The sequence below is a fragment of the Empidonax traillii genome, unplaced genomic scaffold (assembly GCF_003031625.1).
Source record: "Empidonax traillii isolate 1590-97213 ecotype Southwest subspecies unplaced genomic scaffold, ASM303162v1 scaffold43:size1863611, whole genome shotgun sequence".
Classification (NCBI taxonomy): Eukaryota; Metazoa; Chordata; class Aves; order Passeriformes; family Tyrannidae; genus Empidonax; species Empidonax traillii.
Window position 1 is genome coordinate 821,720 of NW_020955236.1, and position 7,498 is coordinate 829,217.

At 53.7% G+C, this 7,498-nt stretch overlaps 1 protein-coding gene across 9 annotated transcripts in view; it reads left to right on the forward strand.

Moving 5' to 3' along the window:
• The first annotated feature begins 415 nt into the window (after positions 1-415).
• PITPNM2 (phosphatidylinositol transfer protein membrane associated 2) overlaps positions 416-7,498 on the forward strand; it is a 126,618-nt gene continuing 119,535 nt past the window's right edge. For 8 of the 9 annotated variants that reach the window (XM_027878531.1, XM_027878538.1, XM_027878534.1 and 5 more), the window contains exon 1: positions 416-469. The gene's annotated coding sequence lies outside the window, so the exon portion shown is untranslated. Of the gene's footprint in view, positions 470-2,215; positions 2,417-7,498 lie in introns of those variants that run through there. The other variant, XM_027878532.1, reaches the window with a different exon arrangement.

Below are 7,498 nucleotides of genomic sequence, written 5' to 3' on the forward strand. Positions count from 1 at the left end.
GCGCCGGGGGCGCGGGGAAGGAAGTGGCGGCTCCCGGCGCTCCCGGGGCGCGGGGCTCGGCTCGGCTCGGCTCGGCTCGGCTCGGCGGGCGGAGAAAGCCGCGGGGCCGCCGTGCCGGGGCAGCGCTCCTCGCCGTGCCCGCTCCTCGCCGTGTCCGCTCCCCCCTCCCCCGCAGCTGCGGCGGCCCGCCCGCCTCGCCTCTCCTCTCCTTTCCCCCCCCTCCCCACCCCGCCTCCGCCGTCCCCGCAGCGCCGGCGGGCGAGGAGCTGCTGCTGCTGCTGCCCGCGCCCGGCCCGCCCGCGCCGGGGATTATGCGAGCGGCGCGCGGGCGATGTCGGCGGGCAGAGGCAGCGACCCGTAGGCAACGGCAACCGCCGAGCCGCGGCGGCACCGGCAGCACCGGCAGCAGCGGGAGCAGCGGGAGCAGCAGCAGCAGCGGGAGCCGCGGCCGCCGCGCCGGGAGCAGCCGGTGCGTGGCGGGGGGTGGCGGGGCGAGCCCCGGCACCTGGCGGTGCCTCGGCGGGGGCGGGAACCGCGGCGGGCCCGGGGGCAGCGCGGGGGGTTGGAGGGGGCGGCCGGGCCCGCCGGGCGGTGGCGGCGGCTCCACCGAGGGGCCGGTGCGGCGCGGGGGCCCCTCCCCGGGAAGGCGGTGGCGGAACGGCCCCCGCGGGCCGCGGAGGGTCCCCCGCTGCTGCCTCGGGGCTGCCGCGGCCTGAACGGGGCCGGGCGGTCCGTCCCCTCCCGGGATGCGGCGGTGAAAGTTTCCCGGTGGAGCGGCCGGTGGGCGGGAGGGCCCCGCGGCCGTGGCAGCGCCCCGGTCCCGCTCAGCGGCACCCGCAGCCCCGCGCTGTGCGGGTCCGGCGGGGACACCGCCGCGCTCGGTGCTCGCTGCGCCGGCGGGCTGTGGCAGCGGACACCGCGCTGTGCCCGCGGGGACGGACGGACAGACGGACAGACGGGGACCCTCCGCGCCGGGTCACGGCGCTGGGAGCATTTGGGGTCGGTCGTGGCTCGTGGGCCAGACCAGCCCGTCCCCGGCAGAGCCGCCGGCCCGGCCTCCTCCTGCATCTCCCGGGGTTGATGTCCCCGGGCTCGGCTCTGGCAGAGGCCCCGGGGGCGGGTTTGTCGTGTGGTCACCCCGAGAGACCCACGGACGAGGCCGGGCCGTGGGGAGCGGTGAAGGTGCTGCCCGGGGTGACCTCCCCGTCCCTGTGGTGGGAGAAGAGGGTGAGACCCGCAGCAGCATCACAGAGAAACAGCTTTGACTCCCTACAGCGGAGGGAGAACCTCGTGGGCTTTGGGGCTCGAGATCCCCCTGCGCTCAGGGAACTGCTGGGTGGTTCTGGTTCCTCACTGGAAACCGGCCGTGCTCCTGAGGCAGTGCCTCCCTCTGGGAGAGTGGGAGGAAGAGGTTTTTTCCCTTTGGAAAGCGCAGGATGCCCATTCCGGAGGTGGATGATGGGCTGTGAGAGGGGATTCTCTTTGCTGGGCCCGGCAGTCTCTTCTCCCGGCCTCCCCATCCCTTGGCAGAACAGGTCCTGCCTGATGCTCCCAAACAACCCTGGGCTCCATCCTGGAGCGCGCTGATGCCTCGTGGCTACAGCGTGGACGACCCCAGCGTTTTGTCCAGCTGTGGGAGGGTTAAATCCCTTCCTTCTCCTCCTCCCCAGGCTCTCTCACTCCACTAAAGGAGCTGAAGCACAGAGTGCACAGAGGTGCTCAGCCTGGAGCATCCTTAGGGAGCTCCTCAGAGCACTGCCCTGCTCAGTCAGCCTCACAAGTCAGCATTATCCCCTTCTGTGTTAAAATGCTGTGACAGAGGCAAAGTTTATTTGAATTATTTAAGGAAAAAAAAAAAGTTCCTTCCTGTGTTAGTACCTGCTCTGAAGTGAGAACTTCCGTCTCCTGTGTGCCCTGTGTGTCTGGAAGCTGCTTGGTGGGCACTGCGATGTCAGGGAGCACCTTCAGCCTGTGAGGACACAATCTGTGTGTGTGCTCAGCCCTGCACACGCCAGCGGTCCAGCAGGACAGCGGCAGCGGATCAGTCTTTGTGGACATCAGGACTTGAACGTGCGCTCTGGGTGCGTGTGGGAATACCTGTGTCTGTGGGGGCTCCTTATCCTCCGATGGCTCCCCGATCCTGCTCCCTGCCCACACCTTTCTGCTGCCGCTGTATTTTTATCCCGCGGTTTATTTTTGTGTCGGGGCTGTGACTGCGCTCCCGAGTAACACAAGACGCCTGACTGTGTTACAGAGTTCAGCGCTGGCTCCTGGGCGGCTTGTTTTCCACTGGTCGATAGGAGACTTGCTGTTTGTAGGGCAGCCTTTTTCCCTCTTTTTTCTTTTTTTTTTCCCTCGGCAGCCCCCGTGCCTGGGGTGGTGGATGGATGGATGGAGTGCCTGGCTGTTCTGACAGGTAACTCGCTGACTGAAACGTCTGCTCAGGGGGGACGTACAAAATAAAGAACGGCCAGGCGTGAAAGCACCGCTGCAGACTTGTCCTGGCTTGCTGTTTTTTCTCAGGAATTCTGCTTCGTGGTCCTTGCAGCGTGTTCTGGTTGTGGCAGCGTCTCTGGGAGGGAAAGAGAGACGAGCAGCGAGGGCTGGAACGCCGCTTGTGCCGCTTCCCTTTGATGGAGCAGAGTTCTGGTGGGCTGCTGGGTCCATTAATCACGTTTAAGTTTCTGTCACTAACTTTTAATTAAAAGCCTGGTTGATACCACTTTAATGAACGCACAGATGTTAGCCATCCTCCTGCATAAAAATGCTTTTTAATTCCCTTCCTATTCCCTTTATGGCCCTTAGATGCTTTTGTTACCATCTAATCCGTGTACAGTAGCAGCTGTTTATCTTCTTAATAAAACTTTTTCTTGCATCTGTGTTCAGGAAACAATGCTGCTTTGAGTAAACAACTCCCTGGTATCCTTTAAGGGTATCTTTTTTTTAAGGAACTTGGCAGAAAGGTTTTAAGTGGTGTCTAAATAGTGAACTGCAAGGCTGACAGTCGCCCTGAGCCTCACGGAACTCAGCTCGTTGGTGATCGTTCCTCAGCTGAGGAGAGGAAGATAAGTATTCCTCAGTGTGTGACTTTTGATTCTGATGAGCTTACTGAGGATCCTTCCCCCAAATGATAACTCCTTATTAAAATACCCCGTCTATTTTGGGTTTGCTGGTGTGTGGCAGCGCGTTTGTCGCTTGTTGTGCATCTGACAGCCCGGGCATTTATTGTGATTTACCAGCTGGCACGGGGGAGTTTGATCTAACTTCTCATTTTGCTTGACAGCAACCAGTTTGGAAAGACCTTGCCCTGATTTTTTTTTTTTTTTTACTTTTAATAGAAATTCTCAAAAACTTATAACTGGCAGTGGGGCTAAAAGGCATTTGAATTGAAATAATTAGTCTGGTTTTATTCACAATTTGTTACTCTTTCTTCAAGTGAGCTGACTTACAGAAGGTTCCTCCAATTAGTCCTAAAGAGCTGTAATCTCCCCCCGACGTTGAAGTGAAAAATCTTGTCGTTCAGTTGCTGTCTTGGCAGCCTGAGTGGAAGGCTTTGGAAAATGGCAAGTGAAAGCTGATGCTCGCTCCCCAGTGCAGTTTGACTCATGCCTCTCATGCATATTCACCGTAATGTCCTGTTCCAGGACCAGCAGGATCCCTCTAGAAACACTTTTGGCTTCTTTTTTTTTTTTTTTTTTTTGAAGTGTTTTTCCTTTAGGCTTCCTCTTATTTGAGAGAGGGGAATAAAACCAGACCAGTATTTCTCATCTCTTTATTTTCTTAGGAGGAAAAAGCAGTTTCTCTAAATGGTGAAGATGGCTCCTCATTTAATTTTAAAGCTGGCTGATGCGGGGTGTGATGCAATTAATATTTCTGATTATCCCCCCCCATCAGTAAAATATGTCTAAATTCAACTTTGAGCCTGAAAACGTCTTAGAAATCACAGCATTCTGAAGTATTGAGTGTGAATGGAAACGGAGTAATTAATGGGGGGGGAGGGAATAAATAAACCACTTTTATTTATAACTTTGTTTCCTGGGTGTTGGAGGAAATCCAAATGCCACAAGATTGTGCTGGGGCAGAGTCTGTCTGAGCTCACCCACGGACTGAAAGGGAACGTGGCTTCTCTAGTCGTGGTGCCCATGCCAAGAGTCCTATGAAATTTTAAATGAGCAAAGTAATGAATGATATTTGGATGTTCTTAATGTAAGAGGAAGAAAGCAATTTAGCCTGGGGCTGACCCAGATCCTGACACTACGGGGAGTTTTAATCAGAGTGAGTACACAGAGCTCCTGAAGTCAGGCTGGTGTGTTTTCCATAGGGAAGGGGCTTTGCTGGTGTGACTGTCTTTGATGGTGATTTTTATTTTTTTTTAATTAAAAAAAAGAAAAAAATTCTTAGAAGCTCACAGCAAAATGTTTCAGTAAATCCCACTGGCAACTTAAAAACCGGTTGGGAAAAAAGCGTCTTTAATTTTGAAGGATTGGGGGGGGCTCAGGGGACCTCCTGAGAGATGGCAGGATCTGGAGATGGAGCTGCTTCCCACTCCTGCTGCCCTTCCTGAGTGAGTCTGACAAAGGGCTGGGCTTCACAGGTGAGAAGAAATGAGAGGCTGCTCAGGCAAGTGGAGGTAAATTGTTTTGGAGCAAATGTGGGTGCAGGGGAGAAATGCAGGCAGCACAGAGCTAAAACCTCCGATGAGCTGGGGCACATCGGAGTCGATCCCAGAGAGACCATCCAGGAGGAGAAAAGAGGGAAAACAGCATCTGCTGCATGTGGGCTTCCATGTGCAGGGAACGAGGATAGCGGGGGTCTGGGGTTTGGTGGTTGAGGCAGCCCAGGTCAAGGGTGTGGAAAAGGTGTGGAAAGGCCCAGCCGTGAACCTGGCACGGCTCTGGAGTGCAGGAGTGACGGTTCCGGGGTCATTGCTCTGGTATTCCCAGGGCTGGAGCCTGGCAGGATGCACATGCCAGCACACAGGAGGGCAGGGACAGAAAGCAAACACCTTGGGTGAGTCAGGAGTGCTGGGCAGGACGAGGCTTTCCAGGCAGGAGGGTGGCACCCACAGCAGTGCCTGGAGCTTCCCAAAGCCTCCCGTGGCAAAGGCTGATCCTCGGCTTCTCCTTTCTGAGGGTGGTGCTTGAGAACTCCATATCAGACAGATTTGAAGATCTACAACATCCAGAAGTCTGTGTCCTTGTGGAGATTGAATTTTCCCACAAAAAGGTCCCCAAACCTGAGCAGTGTCTTGGACAGCGAGGACTCAGCACAGGTTTGACAGTCCTGGTGAGTGCTGTGATGTCGGGAGCAGGAATTTTGGAGCTCTCCTTGGTGGGAAAACTGTTGGTATTGGGTAAGTTGGGGAGAATCCTTTGATGGGATGAGGAAAAGTGATTTGCCACTCATTCTTTTCTGGACCTTTTTAAACAGTTCAGTCTCCTGTCAGACCAGATACTGGGATTTTTCCCTGGGTTTTCCACCAGTTTCCATAGTCTTGTCATGGCAGGGGGAGGGGACAGAGGTCTGGACAACCCAGTTAAGGAACAAGAGGTAGTTTGATGTGAGCTGGGAAGGCACATCTGGGCACGGAGGTGAACTGTGAGGAGGAAAATAGTGAATGAACTGCTGAGAGTTTCACAGGACACGGGGATTCCTGGAATGGGCAGGGAAGTTCATCTGATTTGTTTGGATTGCCGGCACTTACATAAGGACCGTGGAGCCTGGGGACACTAATTCAGGCACATTAGCTGACTTAACCCCCAGAGCAGTGACCCGAGGAGGCATTTCTCTGCACCAGTTTGGAGGGTGGGGGGTGTGTAATCACATCAGCACCTTGAGGGCTGTGTTGGATCTTCAGGGGCGGGGCCGCGTTATCTCCGGCTCCAAAGAAGTTTGGAATGTGCGTGACCTGACTCTGGACTCGTGGTGGGGCCTTAATTCCATTATGTGCTTTAAAAGGTTATGGAAGGACTGCAGGTTTTTGTAGGACAGCCCTGGTAAACAGCAGTTCAGCTCTGCCTGGGGGTTACTCAGTCAGGGTCTGCTTTGGGACATGGGGTAGATATTTGGATTAGAGTCAGAGTTACCTCTGCATGGGCATTTTGTAAGAGGTAAAAAAAGAAGGGGCTGCCATCAGCCACTGCGTGTTTGGAATGAACAGCAGAACAGTTTCGTGTATGTATTTGTATATAAATGTGGTGTAATTATGTTTTATTATACATCAGAAGACAATTCAATGGGAATAATTTCACTTGTGGTTATAATTTGTTTCAAGATCAATACCATAAGCTAAATAGGCTCCTCCTGAAGGTAGAAATGCAGCAGAATCCTGTTCTCTATGTGGGTGGCTTACCTATTTTAATGCTGCTTTTTTCTTCTTTTTTTTTTTTTTTTTTAAGCAGGAAATAGAGATTTTATATTTATCATATCAGATGAAATTGAAATCTAAATATTTACATCTTTTCACTGGATCTGAGGTTGAGCACCAGCTGTAGGCGTTGCCAAGCTGTTTAGTTGTCTCCTTCACTGAGTAGGTTTGATTTCTCCAGGGTGGTGGAGGGAGATGGAGCCTCCTGTTTTGGTGTGTTATTTCCCAGCCAGTCTCAGCAGCTGGAAATCCTCCCCTCTGTGGGTTTGCTGACCCGGCCTCACATTCAGAGGGGGTTCCAGCCTAAACACGCTGAAAGCTAAACATGTGTTATCTCCAGCAGGATGCAGAGTTTGCTGCAAGCTGTGAAAGTGGAGGGGGAGTTCAGGATCTGGGATGTAAATAACTCGCAGATCTTTGGTGGGGAAGAGCAGAGGGGGAGGGAGGCCTCTGCTTGCTGTTTCCCTGCCAGCCCCATCTCCTCAGGAACAGGCAGAGGTGGAGGATCACTTCTGCACGCCCATGGAGTGTTGCAGGGCACAATTCAGCAGAGGAGACGGTGAAATTCCTGATTTCTGTCTCTGGTTTTGCTCTGTTTTCCTCGTTTCCAGGCGGGCTGTTGTGTCTGAGCAGGCTTAACATGGGGCTTTTTGGCTTCTGGTGCACCAAAGCCAACTGGTGGAGAAGAAGAGCACATAGCCTGTTTTGTTTTCCCTCTCTCCCTTGTTTTTGAACATAATTTATCCAGACTCCCGAGACCCATTATTTGTCTAACCTGTATCTGGACTGTAAAACATTGTGCCAGGCTTTAACTTAAACAAACAGTAAACATCTTCCATCAAATATCCTCAGAAATGTGTTTAGCACGGGCCAGTGTGTCCTTTGTTTCTTTTGGGACTGTGGAGTAATTCCAGTGCTGTCTTTTGCTTACATTTAATGCTTGTAAATAAGTTTTTCCACAGGGCACCTTTAACGTGCTGTCTGTGTGAGAGGGAAGAGCATATTTGGGCAAGCCTGCTGGCAGGATTAGCAGTTTTAGTCCAGCTTCTGTGTGTTGCTCTGGCTTCCCAGATTTCATTTATGCTTTAGTTTAGAAGAGGTGGTTGCTGAGGGTGGGCACTTTGGTACCAC